Source organism: Phyllostomus discolor, chromosome 15 (assembly GCF_004126475.2).
Source record: "Phyllostomus discolor isolate MPI-MPIP mPhyDis1 chromosome 15, mPhyDis1.pri.v3, whole genome shotgun sequence".
Taxonomy (NCBI): domain Eukaryota; kingdom Metazoa; phylum Chordata; class Mammalia; order Chiroptera; family Phyllostomidae; genus Phyllostomus; species Phyllostomus discolor.
The window spans coordinates 18,297,471-18,317,475 of record NC_040917.2 but is presented as its reverse complement, the minus strand read 5'-3'; the positions used below and the strand labels follow the sequence as shown (position 1 = coordinate 18,317,475).

The window sequence follows — 20,005 nt, the reverse complement described above, 5'->3', positions numbered from 1 at the left end:
ATGACAATACATTGAGAATATTGGGAACACTCTGGGCCACTACATTGAGCCCTAGTGCCAGAGAATTGAAGTCCATGATCCAAAGTTAAACACTGACCAGAACACATTGCAGGCTTTCCTCCCTGCTCCATTGCAGATTTTCACACTAATTCATGAGTCCTGAAAGCATAGGTAAGAACCACGTGTTCTTTGTCTGGTAAATACAATTATTACCATTCTGAGGTCCATAATTTTCTTTATTTACCTCCTAGGGTTCCTTGGGGACTTCATATCCTGATGCTATCAGACAAAAAGGTCTTTCCTCTTGTCCACTTCCATGCATCGATTCATGAAATGATACATTTGGGCTGAAATTCTTTCCTTCTTGGGACAGAACGTTAACCATGCAATGAGCTCGTCTGTTCCTCCTCTAAGAAAGGTTGTGTCCATCTACGGTGCCAGGCTCCCACGGGAGAGCTGGACAGCTTTTGGCCACCAGGGGCTGCCCACAGGACCGAACGGCGTTTCCAAAGACTGTGGTTCACCGCCTCGCAAATCCTACAGTATGTGTGCCTTGGGTTTATTAGTTCAGTGAAATTTTGATGGATTTTAAAGTATATATGCCTAAGAATCCATATGTATAAATAACTGCAGTAAAAAGCCTTTGTAGCTTTCCCCCACACACACATGAACCGAAGACACTAACAGGCCCAAACACGCCCAGCTGGCTTTGTTTGGGGGGAGGATGACGTCATTCTTGGACTCCCTGCTACTCTGGCCTAGGCCTTATGCTTTTTTGCTTGTAGTTTAATAATTTCATACTCCAAAAGGTAAAGCAGAATGGCTTCTCCTTGACGGATGCGTCCATAAATACTTACCGAAAGGATAGCAGCTTAGGTTAGAAATAAACCATGAAAACCTCCATCCGGGCAGAGGGGAGAGATTTATGAACTTCCTAATGAATTCTAGCCCAATAACCGTGACCACTCAAAGGACACCATGCCTGTCTGTTGACACCGGGGTCGCATACAGTCAGGACTGAAAGAGTAAGACAGGTAAGTCTCAGAGTAACAAGGGGAAATGAGGAGCAAGAATAAACAACAGAAAAGTTCAGAAAAGTGAGAAACGAGAAAGTGCTGCCGACGCTCAGGAGTTCGTTTCCTGGATTCGGGCTCCATGACGCAGGCCGTGGCTACGGGGGAGGAGTGAGTTGTGTGAATATTCTTCACTCCCCACACTGTGTGATCTCTAGGTTGCTAGCCCTGGAAGGCCTCAGAGACCCCCTAGCACAGCCCTCACATCTTACAGGCAGAGAGATTATGACTCAGAGAAGTGAAGCGGTTTCCCTAATATCCCTCAGCTGATTGGCAGAAGACCCAGGCCCAAATTCCAGATCTCCATCCTAACCCCACCCTTAGTGCTGCCAAACTTCTCTCTGAAGTGCTGGTGGACCCCCAGGAATCTCCCATCACTCCGTATGCCCTCCTTGTCACCCTCCACTCAATCTCCCCACCACCACCCCCGCAACACGCACACACTTGCCCGTCTCCCAGGTGCTTGGGAAGCAGGAGCTCTTCATCCGTTATGCTGGGCTCTGCCAGGGCTCTGCGTTGGCAGCCCGGTGCTTGAGTCATAAATGACTGCATGGCGCCCCCAGCCAGCACAGAGGCCTGAATGTGACCTGTGGGAAACTCCTGCCTGGTTTTCTCCTTCCCAAACCCACCAAGTCATGGCGCCACACAGGTCCAGCTGTGTGAGCCCTCCCTGGTGTGCAGCGAGAACAAGGGGGCTGGCGGCAGTCCTCAGTGGATTCACGGGGGAAGGCAGCCCTGCTGTTGGCACCCCTGACCAGAACCTAGCCATTCGTTCAGCTAGAATTTTCGGACTCAGTAGGCTTCTCCTATGCCACGTAACAGACGCATAAAGCCTTCGGTTTAAGCACCCCAGCTCCTGGGCACATAAACCCCTATTCACGTCCCTGACCTCTGATCCCTTGGCCCTTTGTCCCCGCCCTCGGCTTAAAGACAAATCCTACCAACTTTCTGTAAATGGCTGAAGTGAAATAGGCTTTAAAAACAACCCCATCCTATATTGTTTTAAAGGGGGCTTGTGGGGTGCGATGGGCCACCCCCCCCCTTAGGAACATCAGTGCCACTGAGAAACCATCAGCAGAACTCGAGCTTTGAGATGTTTCCTTAGTGATAAGCATAGATTCAGGCCCTGGAAACTGGATGGGTAACAGAGAGGACTGGGGTAAATTTAATAACAGAAGAGCCAAAGTTCCAGCCAAGACCTGTAAAGACACTGATGACAGCTACACAGAAGAGGAAACTTCAGCCTCAGACAAAGAAGGAGCCTCTAATGACAGAGACCGACCGCTCCTGTGTTATTTCAATGGGGGTCGAGGAGCAACGGTTTGGATACTCCTGGGAGGGGTCCTTCAGAGAAAGGCTGGACCAGAGATCATGCCCCCCACCCCCAGCTCTCCACATTTGTGGCTATGGAAACCCTTCTGGGGGTTGGTTGAGAACAGAAAAACATTGCACGGGTTTGGAAAGGCCCAGATGAACGGGCTGATGTGGGGAATAAAAATAGACTCGTTAGCAGGACGTCCCAGCCAGATATGGAGCGATTCTGTAGCTCATCACGTGCACCGCAGCTAGTAAAACCTTCGCAGGCCTTCGACAATGCGTAGATAAGAATGGTTTGTACATGTCACACCAAACACGCATTTCATCCCACAGGGCAAGGGCGTACTTGCAAAGCTGATTTCCTTAGGTTACATAAATAGCAACATTTAACACAAAATTGGGGAAATAACAGTCTTTACTTCACATAGGATGTGAAGTTTAAGTGATGTGTGAACGTTGCTGGGCAGATCGCCTAGTATAATTAGTAATCAATAAATGTTAGCTATTTGTCTTATTTACAAGAACTATTTTCTCAATAAGCCATTCCTTTCTTTCTCTTTGTTGACTTTCACTAAGCCATTTCTTAATACAATGTATAGGTTCATCCCACACTACAAGGCTGAAAGAAGCATTCCACTCCCAGGTTTCCAAACAGGCACAGTGGGAACTGAATCGTATTCAGAGCCCGTAATACCGAACACAGCACCCACCGTGCAGGTATTCAACACTCGTGCTGCCATGTCCCTCGGCGTGACCTAGCGGCTATAAACTTAGGAGGAGGTCTCAAAGCAAGGACTCAAAAGGCCCCATGTTTCTAAGAAAGTAAATAAAACCAGACTGAGGTGGAATAAAGGGGGCAGATGGAAAGAACTGGGTCAAGAGAAACAGAGTATACAGATTTTTTTTGTGACTAATTTAGTGGGTTAGTGTTTCTCTGCCTCTTGTGGTGTTTTCCAGCTGGCTTCAAGGAGTAGAGACATCAGGGGCAAACATTTGGGGAGCTGCCCAACGAAAGAAATGAAACAATAGCTGCTCTGGGTTTTTTTTGCAAGCAAAGACGTGTTAGCTGAACTCTGGAAGGAGAAGCAGCGCTCGCTGTGGTCCGCAGTCACGGACCTAAACGCCAACACCAGGGTGAGCATCCCCCAAGTTCCTGCTCCTTCCTTCACTGGATCAGAAGGTAAACAGCACACCCCCACTGAGAGAGAGCTCCTAAAGAGTGACTTCTGAAAAGCGAGCGATAGATACTTCCTCCCACGAAACGGAGGCACACGTTGCTTGGAGGCGAATGGGTCAATGTCCCTCATTCCGATCCCAGGACCAAAGAACTGGGGAGCTTAGATGCTCAAGGACTTGACTGAACTTAGACTCACTGGCTGACACAACTCATGTGAGGGTCAACACGCTTCACTTACCATCTGGAGGTCTCCACTCCAGGCACCTGTCTGGCAGTGACCACCTGTGCGTCCTCAGGTTACAGCGGCACAAAGAAACTTGAAGAGAGGAGATTCCAAAGCCCAGATGTTCCTGGACATTAATGTTTAGGAACCGTCTGGAACGTCCATCCACTTGAAGTGTCCCTAGCCACTCGGAGTTAAAATGGTCTCTGGTCACCTCTACCTCACGGGTCAGGGGTTACACTTCACCTAGAGCAGAAATCCTGCCCCCAGCACACCCGGTAACAAGTCTCCTTTCACCACTGACGATCCAGACCAAAACCAAAGAGCAGATGGCCGCCTTCTAGTGGCTGATCCTACAACTAGGACACTGGTAGTTCCTTGGAGTCTCAGCTTTTCAATGTACTGAGAAATGGCGGTGGGGGAGGGGAGGCAGAGTCCTCAGAGGGTCCCCCAGGGCTCCTGCCCCCAGTGTCCAGGTCCTACGTACTTCCCTTCCCCCAAGTGTGGGCGGGGTCTGCAAACAGGATGGAACAGCCACTCCCTCCATTAAGTGACACCCCACGCTATTCCATCGTAAGACGACAGAGAGAGTCCCCCACTGGCTTTGAAGAAGGAAATTGCCATGCGGTGGGAAGGCCATGTGGCTTGGACCCGAGGGTGGCTTCTAGTCACTGACGACAAGCTCAAGAGCAAGAAAGGAAACGGGACCTCGTTTCCTAGAGCCACAGGGAAATACATTCTGCCAGCCCCACCAAAGAGATTGGCAATGAACTCTGAGGTCCAGAGAGACCACAGCCCAGCTGACACCGGACTTCAGCCTCGTGAGACCCCAAGCAGGACTCAGTTAAACTATACATGGACTCCGGACCCTCGGACACTGCAAGAGAATAAACATGTATCATTTTAAGCTGTGAAGTTTGTGGCAATTTATTAACAGCAATGGAAAACCGACACATAGCTCCCACTGAGTGGCTGTATGTCCTCATTTCCCAACTGTGTCGCCCCAGGCAGGGTACATAAGTCTCCCAAGCCACTCCTTTGTCACCTCTAAAGTGTAAATTATAGACCTATCTGCTCGATTGTTCGCACATGTTTGAATCGAAGATGAAAAGAGATCTGAACTATGTTCTTTTGAAAGCTGTAAAGCACTAACCAAGTAATTGTTAATATTCACCAAAAATCTTGGAGCTCTGTAGAAACTCAAAGGCCGTTAGGGGACCAAAGGCAGACCTGGAAACTCGGGCTTCAGCCTTTCAAGCCAGGACGGGATTGTGCAACTTTCTGTGACGGGGAAGCCTGGGTTCCTCCAGCAGATGATGTAAACATGGGCAAACCAGCGGAGCCTCCTCCTTCAAGTATCCTACTCACTGTGTTGCGGACGTGGGCTGTGCCAGGTGCCAGGGAGGCACTGAGGCTAAGGAAGCAAATGGGCCCCAGGTGCTCCTTGCAGCCGGTTCCAGTGCCCGGGAAGACACAGACAAGAAGTGAACGTTACAAACAGTGTGGATGTGTTGTATGTACGAGACGGTGGGCAGCCAGGAGTGAACACAGAGGAGTGGACAGTGGAGGACCGCCCACTGGGAGTGTGTAGGAAGGTGTCCCGGGGGAAGTCGAGTGGATGTGTCAAGAACAACCAGGAGTCATTAAACAAGCAAGATGAGCAAGGGGCTGAGGAAAGGCATTTTATGGGAAAGAGTCCGATCCAAGTCAGAGAGGTTTAAGAATATGGCCTCTCTTGCCCTGGCTGGCATAGCTCAGTGGATTGAGCACGGGCTGCAAACCAAAGTGTCACAGGTTCGATTCCCAGTCAGGGCACATGCCTGGGTTGCAGGCCATGACCCCCAGCAACCGCACATTGATATTTCTCTCTCTCTTTCTCCCTCCCTCCCCTCTCTAAAAATAAATAAATAAAATCTTTTTTAAAAAAAGAAAAAATGTTAGTATTTAAAAAAAAAGAGAATATGGCCTCTCTAGGGACAAGCACATGAGTGCCATCTGGCTTTATGAAAGGGAACAGGAAGGTTGGTGACAAAACGATCAACTTGAGAGTTAGGGAAAGGCCAAACCCTGAAGGACATTTTTTCACAGTTCTTTTGTTGATTTTTTTTTCATGAAATGTATTAGGGTGACATTGGTTCACAGGGTCACACAGGTTTCAGGGGGTACATTTCTATGATACATGATTTGTATCTTGCTTTGGGCACCCACCACCCAAAGTCAAATCATCCTCCATCACCCTCTTCACCCTTTATTTGCCCCCTTGACTTGACCCCTTTTACCCTTTATTACCCCCCTACCCCTCCCTCTGGTAACTGCCATATTGTTATCTATCGGTACCTCTGAGTTTCAGTTTTATACACCACATATGTGCGTTGCAGCATTATTCACAGTGGCCAGGACATGGACACAAGCAAAGTGTCCCTCGGCAGAGGACTGGATAAAGAACATTTGGTACACACACACAACGGAAGACTATTCAGCCGTAAGAAAAGAAGGAAATACTGCCATCCGGGATAACACGGATGGATCTTGAGAATATCACGCTAAGTGAAATAAGTCAGTCAGAAAACGCTGAGAGCCATATGATTTCCTGAAGGATGTCAGACGCTTTGCTAAAGAGTTTGATATTCGTTCTTCGGTGATAGGACTCCTTGGTGGCTTGTAAATAGACTGCCATTTGCAACGTGGGCAGCAGCGGGGATAACGGGTCAGAAAGAGAGGGGAGTCCTTCATGACAGTAACTGAGCCACCGAGGTAAGAGAGGGCCTTGTCCACACAGAGGGAGAGGAGCGTGCCTTGGAGAGCCCAGAAACGGAGGAAACGAGCAGGACTCAGCTGGCCAGGGGTGGCCGAGGAGAGAAAGAGGAGGTCACTGAATCAAGGGTCCCGTCATGAGCAACTGGCTAACTGAGATTCAGGAGTCCTCCAGCTCTCCTCCTTCTGGAAGGGCTAGAACTGGGGGGAGGACTTCAGGCGCTTCCCAGAGCTCGCCAGGAAGTTTGGGGGAAGAAATGACTCATTCCAGCAGCCTCTCGATGTGCGTCCTAGGTACACGGAGGCCAAACATGATGGAGGGACCTTCCCTCACTGATACAAGAGCGGTTTGGGCAACAAAAGTCCTTTCTAGGGTTGGAACAGAGCAGTCGTTCTGGTGTGTCTGTCCCTGGCGCCTTGAACGCTGGGCACACGGTCAAGGAGCGCACGGTGGGGCCACTTCTCCATGGGCGTGCCTCCCTCTGGCTGCACAGTAACTGCGAGTATTTGGGAGGCCGACTCAGGTGCTGACTGATGGCTGGCTGGCTGGCTGGCTGGCTCAGGAGTCCAAGGCACCCTGGCTTAGGCTGGTGCCTAGGCACACTTTTGAAAGGAGTTATAGAGGGTCTCAGATAACAAAAGGAATTCGAGTCTTCAGAAGTTGCTCTCGCAGGGAAGGAGGCGGGAGTAGTGAGCGCTCGGAAGGACTGGCAACGTTTTTTTTTTTAATTCACTTTTCAGAACCGCATCATTCAACGCGATGTTTTCATTACTCCTGCTTTTCAACTGAATTTTGCCTGAAAAATAAACATGCCACAGCACGCTGAGCACGGACACCCTGGAAAAGGCCCTGGGAATGTGGAACGATTGTGCGCGGGGCCTCGCGTCTGCCAAATCGCACCGCTGCTTTCCAAACGCAAGCTGGTCACCTGCTGGGGGCGTGGCTTCCTGAAGCCATTGATCCCGCTCCAACCCACAAGCACGAACCCGGACCTTTGTCAGTAGTCTTTGTTGTGGTCTGTGTATTTGTCCCCAGGCCTATTTTTTGGCTATGTGGTCTCTCTCCTGTCTATGACACTGGGCCCAACTTCTTTCTTTACTGAGTGCCCCCCCAAACCTGATATGGTTCTATCATTGCGTCTAATCAAGTAGCTGTGGTTTACTGTGACTCAGGCAATAAACAGACTTAATAACTTCAGCCAGAAAGGAGATGGTCTTTTTTAATTATAACTTTGTTCTTTTCCTGTCAAGTGGAAATGGGCGGTTGCCTTCTTTTTATTTTTTTTCTTCCTCCTTTAAAATGGAGGGAGGGAGGGAGACAGTGACAAAACCTTCGTGGATTTGGAATAGTGGAGACCAAGTTCCCGTTAGAGGGAATGGCCTCAGCTTGGTGAGAGGACCACGAGCTGGGTCAAGGCCAAAGGCAGGAGCAGGGCCAGCTGGGGTGGGGATGGAGAGACCACAGGAACAGGAGCTGAGAGGTGACCTCGCAGCAGCTACCTACCAGTGGCTCAGCCAAGAGGTGAGGATGAGCAACGGAGAATGAGCGGCTACGTTAGCACCTGGGAGAGCCAGACCTTGGGAGAATCAGCCTTGAGGAAGTGGTTAACCACAGCGAGAGTTACTACTGCAACTCAAGGGTAGTGCGTTTCGCAGGTCAGCCTTTTACGTTGTTCCCAGATCATTGTGCCCCGTGGAGATGGGGAACCTTGCAAACAAGAGCGACTAAGATTTCATTTCTGTGCAAGCAGGTGAGGAGGGCAGGCTGTGGTCTTTTACAGATCCCTGCCTGAGACGTTTCTCACTTTACTATAATCCTGTTTTCATTAAACTCGACGCAAGCCAGCCAGCAGGTGCTTGCCCCTGAAATCACACCCTGATTTTATTCTTCGTGTGGGATTCTACATCAGTTATTCCATTCCCTAACTCACCACCAAAGCTTTGCCTGGGAGATTTATTTACACAGCAGCCCTGAATGACTTTGGGGTGGGGCGGGGGAGGTTCGAAAGGAGAATGCAATTAATCAACCGATGTTTCGTCTGCGAGACACATAATGGTTCGACTATTTCCCACCGGGACCTCCTGCGCGTGGCCATTCCCGCCCCCTCTTCCCAATGCTGCAAAAATATAACAGCTGGCCACATGTCCTCGTACATCTTCTAGGATTCAGTAATTTCTCTTTCCAATGTTCCTTTTTGGGGGGAGGGTGGTTTGTACGACTTTGAAAACCCAGCATGGTCTGGCTTCACCAGCTTTCCTCTGCGAACCTTTCCCGCAATATGGACAAGGGGAGTCCATGCCAGGAAGCTCGGCCTATGTCACCTCATCTGACAATAGATACATGCCCCAAGACTCGACGTTTCGCAACAACTTTTTTATGGAGCAGCTTTATGCTTTAAACACAATACAGCAATTCAAAGAGTGTGTGGTCATCCAGCCACCTCCCAAGTCCCAAGGGTTTAGTTAAAAATCCAAGGGGAGAAACAAAGCCCCCTTACACAATGGCAGTGAGCCCACCGCTGTGTCTGATGCCCACCTCTTTCTTCCCCCCGTGTTCTGCCCAGGCCAGGCCCCTGCCCTGGGAGACTCCCACGAGAGCTGGAGAAAACCCCTTCTTTGATGCGAGAAGGGCTGGACTGAAAGTTTTCTCTGAGGCAGCAGCGTTGTGACAGATTGCTCATTATCTCAGATGAGATAACTAAGGAGAAAAGGCTTTGTCAACCATAAAGTCCCAAATGGTAGTGACTGCTTTATTATTGTTAGTGTTCATTAGTGCTGATCCTACTATCAGGAAAATGAATCGCCCAGCCTCCTGCCCAGAGTCACAGTTTGGGCGACAGCGCCTCACCAAGGCCACGGCGTGGGCAGCTACAGGAAAGCAGGAGAAATCACCCATCACGGCTCTCGCCTCCAGCGAGAGTGGCCATGTTTACAAGAGCCCGTCCGGACCCTAGCTGACTTCCACAGCACTTGCCCCGCTGGCATAATCCTGCTTTATCAGCGACAACACCCAGGGGTTCCTATTTTTTAAAAGATGCTTCTCGCTGAGATCTCCAGAAATTCCACGTGGGGAGCTCATCTCTCCACGAGGGGCCAGAAAGACTTACCGCCCTGACTCCCCTCCCGCCTTCCCCACCGGAGGCCTTTTCTCAGACCCCTCCCCTCCAAGTCTCCCAGCTATCTCACAAACTGGGATCCGCCAAACAGAAAAAAGAAAAAAGAAGATATGATTTAAGCAAAAATCTGAGTAAGCAAATGTATCTGGCACGAAAAGACGTGGAAAGTAGAGCCCCGAGCCAGAGGTGGTTGCTCGGCCGTGCCCATAATTCTGCACAGACAGTCACACGCAGAGCGCCGGGGCTCCGGGCAGCGTAATGAGAAGCGCTTTCGAATTTTTACGTTTGGGTATTTTTCAATAAATAAGTCCATTTAAGCTCCAGGGGAACAGACTGCCAACAACGTTCTCAAGCAGGACTTTCAAAAGAAAGAAATAAAAAAGAATAATTCATAACGATCAACGATAAAGTAAATATTGGTCTGGAAGACATACAATTCCAGGTTTAGAAGCTGTTTTACGAGGGAGATAATCCTCCTCATTTTTTTTCTAGGCCCATTAATGCAATTTTTATTTTATTTTTTACCCCAGCCCTTGAGTTGCTACAAAGATCGAACACGGGGAGGATTATTTCATTCCTTTTCCAGAGGGGCACTTGGCAAGAACACCTCGCGGACCCACCCTGCGCCGTGTCAGAGTATAAACGCACCATGAGCTGCTGCTGCAAAGGGACCTCATTTACCACTTTTAAGCCTCATGAAGACCCAGCCCTTTCTCTCTGGGGACAATCTCCGACTCTGGTCCATTCTGCCACTGTGTGTCTCATGCCCATTATCAACAATTAACACAAGCCACAGAGAAGATCCCGCCTCTTTCAGCCTTAGGGAAAGATCAATGTTAGTTTTGCAAATGGCAGTTAGAATACATAACCTGATAGCAATGCACTCCCATTAAAATCACAGGCAGTTCTGAAATACGTCCCAACATAAACAATAACCCTGGTTCATAACATTCTGCTCAAATCTCTCTATTACATCTCAGAGGGTCCGATCGGGTTCTACTCCAGAACAAAAGAGAGAGACGCCACACCAGCGTTCAGCCTTACCTGGGCACCCCCCCACACACAGTGTGAGGGCCAACTCAGGAGAAACGGTTTAAAGAGAATAACAAATGTTGGGCCGCACTTTCGTTCTCTATCGGTAACAGCTTATCGAGCTCCACAGTGAACATCCACAGTCATAAAGCTTAGATGCCCCATCTTATCTAGTAGGGGGATGTAAATGAGAAAAAAATGGCATCGCTTACCAACCTCTAAAATTGTCAAGTATGAGCAGAATTGAAAAGTAGACACGGAGAGAGGGAGCTAATCTTTTGCCCTAAATCAGGTTACCAGCTATACCAAGATGCTAGTTTGAGTCTACTTAACCACAGGACAGAAAGGGGCTTATAATGCCCAATTTGGCTCCACAAATACCCACTGAGGATTCTGTCCTATTACAGGAAACATAAAAGCAAACCAAAAAATCATCTTTCTCATTCAGTTTGCTAATAATATATTTTGGGGGAATCTCAAGACAATAGAGATTTCATGAAGAAGAAGGGAAAGGTACAATGGTTATTTCCAAATAATGCCCTTAGTAATGGAGGTGGGTTTGATTTTTATTTAATGTAAAATGAGCGCTTCCAAATCAGCCAGACCAAAGTTCAAGACCAAGCTCTGGCACTACCTAGCTGTGTGCCTTTGACAAGTTACTGAACCTCTTTGGGCCACTTTTTTTTAATATGTAATATGAAGATAATTATAGTATATATCCCACAGTTATATTGTTAGGATTAAATGAGTTAATAGGTAAAAGGCAATTAAAGCAGTCACTCAATAAATGCTAACTATTGCCCTGGCTGGCGTAGCTCAGTGGATTGAGCGCGGGCTGAACCAAAGTGTCGCAGGTTCGATTCCCAGTCAGGGTACATGCCTGGGTTGCAGGCCATGACCCCAGCAACCTCACATTGATGTTTCTCTCTCTCTCTCTCTCCTCCTCTCCCCTCCCTTCCCTCTCTAAAAATAAATAAAATCTTTAAAAAAATACAAAAAAATAAAATGTTTTAAAAAAATAAATAAATGCTAACTAATAACAGCCATATTCCCAGACCTTCCCCTCGCTGCGCTCTGATGTTCTGCAGCCACGTGAGCTCTAGATACCCTGGAAGGGGGCCATAGGTGCATTTCGGAGGAAAAGGTCATCTCAGGAACAGACAAACAGAGAAACACCGATCGAGGATCCAAGAACCCACGTTGGAGACCAAGTTCCATTTCTCTGGGGTCTACAAGGAACTGAAGAAAGTAAGCACGATGTTTTCACTTCCCACACTCACGTCCGGCCTTCCTATGTGTCTGCGACCAGATTCCAGTGATACGTTCCCCGACCAGGAGGCAGCCTCGCAAACCCGGCGCTGCAGAGAAAATTGCCGGAGACCTGCAATCCTCCCACCCCGACCTGCCACCAAAGGCAGCCGGCATCTCACCTCTGCTAAAGGCAGGTGTAGAGGCAGCCTCTGTGCGTGTCCTGCTTCCTTGGGAGGAAAAGGAAGGGCCTTTCTAAGAACAGAGGCGGGTGGAGTTTTCTCTAGAGAGAGCGCCATGCAGCCAGCAGATTTCAAGACCGATGCTTCCAACTCACGATGGTTAACCAAACTATCAAGGGAGGATTCTAGAAGGAATACCAGAAGCACACGCAAGCATGGGTTTTGAGGCAAACAGATCTGGCTTTAAATCTGAGACCATGCTGGCCCCTTATTAGCTTTGCGATCTGGGGCGAATAGTTCACTTATCCTACCTGTTTCTCCATCTACGCTGGCTGTTGGTCGCACGTTGCCCAGGGCAGTCCTAGGGTATACCAGTTGTCCTTGGGTGGTTAATAAAAGCTGCTCTATGACACCGAAGGGGTTCTTGTTTGGACAATGAATTACATGGCCACCCAACCTCTTCTCCTGTAAAATTAAAACAATTGTCACGGCACAGGGCGGTTGTAGTGCCACCACAACGCCTGGCACATAGGAGATGTTCTCTCTTCCCTGCACATCCACCTTCCCCAGCACAGAAGCCATTACCCTCATGTGGCCATTGAGCACTTGAAAGGTGTCTAGTTCCGGGTGAGTTGCACTGCAAATGTAAAATACACCAGAGTATGAAGCCTTCATGCAAAAAGATAAAATATCTCATTAATAACTTTGCATTAACTACATGCCCAATGATATTATCTTGCATATACTCAGTTAAATTAATAGTGCATTGTTAAAATTAATTACACCAGTTTTTTATATTCTTTTAGCACAGCCACTAAAAAAGTTACAATTATACATGTGACTCGCCTTATACTTGGAGCGGGCAGCATGGCTCCAGAGGGTTCCTGCATGTGTCTGCTGCCCCTTTACATGCCCCGCCCACCCTTCCAGTTCTTCCTTCCCAATTCAAGGCCACGATTGGGTGTGCTTCCATTCCATGTACCAACACGTCCTTAAGTTTATTCAGGGTTTTTGAATGTAAAAGGGCAATCAACTAAGGGGCAGAACAGAATCGGCTGGGAGCACGCCTCTCAGCAACGGCTCTCTTAGAGACAGACACACTGACCTTGGGTACAGTAGGAACGCCGGAGAGACTGGGCCACCTCTGGGAGATGTCCGTGTTGGCAAGAGAAAGGGAGCGTGGTTGGCCAGCAAAGAGCTTGCGAAAGCTACCTCCCTGGACCGGATCTGCGGCTCCTTGTGGATGCTTGTGAAATGCCACAGGTCCCAAATCAGGGTAACGTGAGGAAACGCAGCCACGAACACACCACAGGTGCACGTCTTTGGAAAGAAGCATTTCATTCCGTGCAAAATCTCCAGTTCTAGACCTAAAAAACAGAGCCTCACCCCTGCAAAGGCCCCTGTCGTGTGGATGGGAAAGCTACAGGACAGCCAAGTAGAGAGCAAATTCCCTCCAAAAAGGATCACTGCACTCCATCAACACCCATGCCACATAGCTACCACTGGCTCGAAAAACCCAAGCGTTCCATTCTGAACTGTCAGCCCATTGGATCGTGAAAACGTTCTATCAAACAAACCCGCCGAGCAAAACCTTCCCAAGAGACGCAGGGATGGTTTCAAGTTTTGTCTGGATGGACTCACTGGTTGAGCTGGAGGTCACGTGTCAGCTCCGTGATAGCAGTGAAAAGAAGTGACTCAAACTGCTTCTTCTCGGCACGACCGGGAGAGAGCTGGGGTCGATGAACGGGACTGTGCACGCTTGCCACCGGCTGCTTTCGCTCTGCGTAGGCACAGGCCTGCGGGCATCACTCCTCAGAGGAGCGCCCCCCTTCCCCTGCCCGTCCCAGGGTGGAAGCAGGGTCATGGCCGGCGATATGCGACGTGTGTGTTGGATAGAGTATGATATCTAATGTGTTCCGTGAGCGAGTGGCCTTGTGTCTGGGCTCCCCCAGCTCTCAGCAGCCCCCTCCTCCACCCACTCACCCCATTGCCAATCAAAGAGTCCCCCTCTCTTTGACAGGGGCCAGCAGAGCAAGGGATGGGCAGTCATAGTTCATAACAGTGGCATTTGACAGGGAAGGAAAACAGCGGGCCTCTCGCTGTCCTTCTCTAACCATGACAACTGGAGAAGACTGGGCCCCTGAAAACTCCTGCCACTTAACAGCACCAGATGCACACCCCAGCTGCCGCCTGGCACAGGTGTGACTGTGCCCATCCGTCTTCTGGGACACGCACCACCGCGGGAGAGGGAAAGGGGGCCGCCAGGGCAGCCGAGAGTGTGTCTCTCCGCCTTCTGCACACTTTTCTTTTATCTCTCCCCCTTCCATTTGGAGCTTCTTGTTCTCACCTTCACGCTGTGGCAGTGCTGACGAAAGAAAACTGTGGCTCTGGAAAGTCGGCGGTGAGTCATCGCCAGGTTTCTGAATATCTAACGCCCCCGTGAGTGCTTGTGGGAGGCAGGGAGGCATCTGGTCCAATCGCCTGGGGAGGAGTGCGGCCCCAGGGCATCCAGAAGTATCTCGAGTTCTGATACCTGTCTTCTAATTCAATCCAAACACCCACCGAGCTCGGCTTTGAGGAATGCATTGTTCAAACACATCTGATTCTTGCCCGGAGCCTTTTCAAACACTGACCACTTTGAACCTAATTAGAAAAAGCAGAGGATACTGGAGACATTTAATAAAAGGAATCGGGTTGCTGCTTCGTCTTCATGACCTGGGATTTATAAGGGAATTTCACTGGCTTTGTAGCAATGTAAAATAAATAGCCATAGATGATGACAGCGAAAACAAGTTGCTGCCAAAGCTACAAAGGAGCTTGGCAGGAGAAGAAAGGACTACTACATAGTCCCTCATTATTTACTGTACAAACCTTTTCATAAAGCATGGAGGGGCGATACATAGGATAATGGGCCCTTGCTAACAGAGAAAAGGGCTTTCTGTAGCTACCTTGTCCCTGATGAAGGCACCCGGGTCCCAGTTGTTACACAATCTCATTGTCTCTCCGGCCATTCAGAGCGCAGAATGAAGCTCTGCTCTGGAACTCGGAAAGGCTGCCAACAAATAGTCCCCGTGTTTCCAAGGGAAAGACTAAAGCTGCATGGCTGGAAGTAACTAATTAATCCCTTAATCCTCACAGACCACCACGGTCTGCTGCCTGTGTTCTACCCAGTTCATTATCCTTTAGCTTCTAAAGCTAAAATGCAAATAAGCACGGTGACCTAACCTCGTGGCTCCGGACAAAGGACCGGGCAGCTTCTGATTTAATTCAAAAGGAGGAACGCTTTGCTTTTTGGTGGTGGTGGCGGTGGTGGTGGTAGCAGGGAACCACCGACATCTGAGAGCTCATTTTCGTGCAACCGTGAAGGAATGCTTTGCGTTCCACATTGCATTCCCCCTTCCCCACCCCTGGAAGCTGATAGCGTGTGGTTTCTCTAACTAAAGTTGTGGACCGCCCAGTCCAACAATGAGATGTTATTTTTAAATGCTTAATGACGAACCCGTTCCTGTAAACAGGAACAGGCTCAGAGCTGTAAAGCAGCATGGCTATGAACTTGGCCTAGTCTAGAAGGACAGAGACGCCACAGAGGAATTTGAAGGACAACTGTATGTCATTCATTAATGCTGATGGTCTATGGCGCCACTAGGTGCATTTCAATGGCTAAAGCACAGGTTAGACTACTTAGCCTTCCAAGCACATGTGTGGGCACGGTGTGTTCAGTATGTCTGTGACGGGGAAGGAGCCTGGTGGACCGGGATGGAGCGTGAGAACAGATGGCTCCTACCGCCCTCCGAGGAAGAAGGAGGAAGAAAGTCAAAAGTGCATCCAGAGAGCGCACAGCCAGGGGACATTCCAAGGAAGCAAAGAATGTGATCCCATTAGCTGCATGGATACCTTGCGTTAGTGCCCACTGCCTAGCTACGGTGCTCAGAAAACGGTCGGTTTCTTGTGTGAATCCCACCTTCCCATGCAGTGTGAGGCCTCGCGAAGGCCGCTGAGTGCCCACCCGGACTCTGGGTCCTTGGCCACGGGGCCGTGAGGCAAGACTCTTGCCTCCCTGAGCCTCCAGGTCCCAAGGAGGAGCACTGAGGAGCTGCCACTTCCCGCCTCACAGTGCTGCAGTTTCCAATCAAATACCAGGACCGCGGGCAGACGTCCTGAAAGCATGCCGTCATTTCATTCATTATCACACCTATGAGCGATAGACGAGTCAGTCCCAAAAAGGTGAACAAATAATTCAACACGACAACCCTGAACACCATTCATCTTTCTTCAAGGGTGAGAAAGTTGAAGGGAGAGGCGATGTCTCGCTGTGCCGTGAACATGGGCATGAATTACAGAAATAGTCCGCCAGCTCATGTGGCGAAAAGTAAAATTCTGAGATGCTGGAAATACTGTCAGTATCTACCAGGACCCCTTCCACCTTCCAACTTCTTCATTCTAAGTTGTATAAGACATAGGATGCCTCTATTTAAAAAACATGACTGAGAATGCCAGCAGATGACCGAGGGAATACCCATCAGGCATTGGGATTAAGCAATACAAGAAGGGCACAATGAGGACAAGTTTGGGGAATGACCACATACATGGTCAACTTGGGGAAGGAAGTCCTCACTCCAGACACTTTATTTCTATCTGGTGAAATGTTCTCATAATATCCTGCCATCCGCCACAAACTCCGTGTAATACATACAAAAACCTTCGCTGCCGCAAGACGGGAACCTCATTAACTGTGGTTCCCTCGCCCAGCGCCTGACCTTCCCAACCGTGGATGGTGACCCTGGGGTTAGTTTTACCCTTTGCACCTTCTCTCATGTTATTGCATTTATTGGAACATTTATGAACTACCATTTGCAATTTGAAGTAATCAAATAAATTTTTTTAAATAAGGGTACATATACATGAGACCCTAAATAAATTTTAATGGTCTAATAAACCTAAACCCCTTCAGGTAGATTTCTGAACACTTAAATATAGACCTAGGCTCAAAGGCAATGATTCCTGTCTTGATTTTTCAAGATTTTACTGGGTGCTTGAGTCTCATCACTTAACACCTTTGCTCCCTTCTTACATTATTTATAAATTTTATAATTCTGCTTTTATGTAAGTACTTAAAACCCAGCGACAGATAAATATCTAGTCTATAATCTTCATTTATATATAGTAAATCTACTTTTATAAAAGAATTCTATGTTTTCAGTGAATATAATATTTTTATTCTTCATGCCGAAGCATCACGGCAACTTATAAATGAATGCTGAGGCTGTGATTCGGCCAAACTAATTCTCTGTGCTCCTTCTTGAGCTGTTCCGCGTCACCTCCAATGTTGTACACAAGCGTTACACGTGTATTAGTATGTACTGGAAACCACCAGGCATCCACTAATAGGGCACTGGTTAAATTAATTACAGTATATGCATATACCGGAATACTAGAAAGCCATGCAAACGATGAGGCAAATGTATATAAAGTTTAGAAGGAAAATAAAGTGAAGAGACCGTGTGCACGGCATGCTGGGTAGAGATGCTCTGGGACAGATGGACAGGTGGCAGTCACAAGCATCTGTCGGGTAAACCTGTAATGACACATGGCGCAGCGTTCCATGGTGACTCAACGGAGGGCTGGGGCATGAGTGATTTTCATTCTCATACTTATGCATTTCTCTATTTGCTGAACTTTTTATAACCAGGAATTGTTTTTGCTGGAGATGCTGTTGGAAGGCTTGTGCTGGGAGAATTTCTGTCCCCGACCAGCAAACACGTTGGAGAGGAGAACTCCGAACATCCTGGAGAACGTTCGATATTCAACAAACAAGTAGCGCCCCACCGTAGTCATACGGACAAGAGTCTGTGAGAGTTGGAGTCTTGCTTGCAGTCGGCATCGAGGTTGACTTTTATATATGTTTTCTATGAGTTTAGCTCTTTCGCCCTGTTCCCCGGGATGATAGGGAAGGAGAGAAGGTGTGTCTTGGCCTGTGGCTTTAGAATGGGCGGAAAGGTCCAGAAGGAAATAGACAAAGGAAGCGTGAAGGGCCTGGGCATTCGCTCTAGTGGAAGGCAGCCCCAGCTTACAGACGGTTCTCTGTTGCCCCTTGGGTGCACCTGCGTCTGTAGATCATCACATCAGGGCCCATGACGTTCCCAACTGTCTTCTCAGTTACGACGAAACGAGGATGAGCAAGACTCAGGGCCGCCCTGGAGGAGCTCATCCTCCAGTTCATTCTGCGTCCACACCATCCTGAGACGCCACACACACTCTGACACAACCCAGGGGGCAAGTCAGGGAACCAACCAGTGTCAGAGCCACCCCTCACTTCACTGGTCAGGGGACCTAACTGTTCACCGCATGACTATACTTAATGCAAGGAGAGAGCCATTAGGGCTAGTGAAAAAGAAGTCGCTGAATTTACAGATGTCAAAGCTGAACATCCTTACAAGACACTGGGGAAAAAAAGACCTTTCTTCCCAGTGTGTAAAGGAACGTGAAATTCCGGTGTGCTGGCTGGCCGGCTGGGTGGCTCTGCAGCCCGGCCAGGAGGCAGGCAGGAGCTCCGGTGGGGGGGGGGGGCGGAGGCAGGGAGAAGGACAAGGGGGAAGACGCAGGGAGAAGACGCAGGGGGAAGACGCAGGGAGGAGCGGGCCTGGTGCGGAGGCCGCTGCAGAGACTTGCTCAGCGTGCAAGCTATCATTTGCAGTGCACAGAAGCACCCGCGTGGTTACGGACAAAGGGTAATTGCAGGGTGGTTTATTACTGAAAGTAAACGCTCTCTTCTTTGTGAAAGGGCTCGACGTGGAAAAAACCAAACACAGGATAAAAGTACGTGCACAGTCAGCAGAGAGACCACAGCTTTGAACAACCTGCCAGGAGGGAGCAAGTTCAGAGTGGACTGTTTTCTGGCTCCTTGCACCAAATCAACCACCGCGGGACTCCGAGGGATCTGAACAATGAATCAACTCCCCTCCCCTCTCCCCTTCTGTGCATGAAGAAGGGTGAGTTATATGTTTTGGGTCCTCTTTCTCCTGAGGCAACTAATGCCTGAAACACACACACACACACACACACACACACACACTCCATACATCCTATACCCAAAACCTAGGAGCTTACTGTAAAACAGTAAAAACTCAGGCTCTAGTTCATGAGTCCTTCCTCCCCTTTGTTAAAGACGGCCAGCACCCAACGGCTGCGCTCCTGGAGCGAATCTGTGGGTCTCCCGCAGACGGGGTCTCCTTATGGCTTCTGCGCCTGGTTCAGCATCGGGCTGCTCATTCACACACGGAACAACGTGGCCGTGTCAGAATGACCTAACTGGCTAAATGGACCAAGTCCTAGGGGAGTAAATGGAAGGTTGTGGCTGGCATGACTGTAAACTGGGGTACGGCCGCGCTCCCCAATGGGGATAGGGTGCTTTGAGCCCTCCCCCCAAACAATATTTCATCTATGAGCATTTGTCCCAGAACCAACCCGGCACTGGACTCAGGCAGAAGCCACACACATACACGCCACCTGGGTGGGGGATCCAGCGCCTCCAGGTTTTCCTGCTCCCCTCGATACACGGAAGGTGTGCTGTGGTGTGAGTTTCAGTAACTGGGTGCCTCTCAGGGTACTATTGGTTGATGAAGGATGCCTAAATGCGCCAGGGAGACCTGAGTCACCCGCCTTCCTCTTTACACACGTCCCAGACACCGAGGGCAGTCCCGGGCAGGGGGTACGCTGTTGAAAAGCTCCATCGTGTTTTCCTCTCCCAAGTGGCCAGTGCCCTCCGCGGAGGGGACGGAAGCGTCAGCCCGGCAGGAGGCGAAGATAAGTGCGTCCTGGCAGCGAGGGCCGGCCAGCAGTCCTCTGTTCTTCTTGGTGTCGGAGAAACGTCAACCACACTACAT

At 49.3% G+C, this 20,005-nt stretch overlaps 1 long non-coding RNA gene across 1 annotated transcript in view; it reads right to left on the bottom strand.

The window, feature by feature from the left end:
* Positions 1-349: 349 nt before the first annotated feature.
* The window catches only part of LOC118498286, a 31,790-nt gene continuing 12,134 nt past the window's right edge, over positions 350-20,005 (bottom strand). Inside the window, exons 2-3 of the long non-coding RNA XR_004900807.1 lie at positions 13,220-13,227; positions 350-360 (exon numbers count right to left, since the gene is read on the bottom strand). This is a non-coding gene — a long non-coding RNA (uncharacterized LOC118498286). The remainder of the gene's footprint in view (positions 361-13,219; positions 13,228-20,005) is intronic.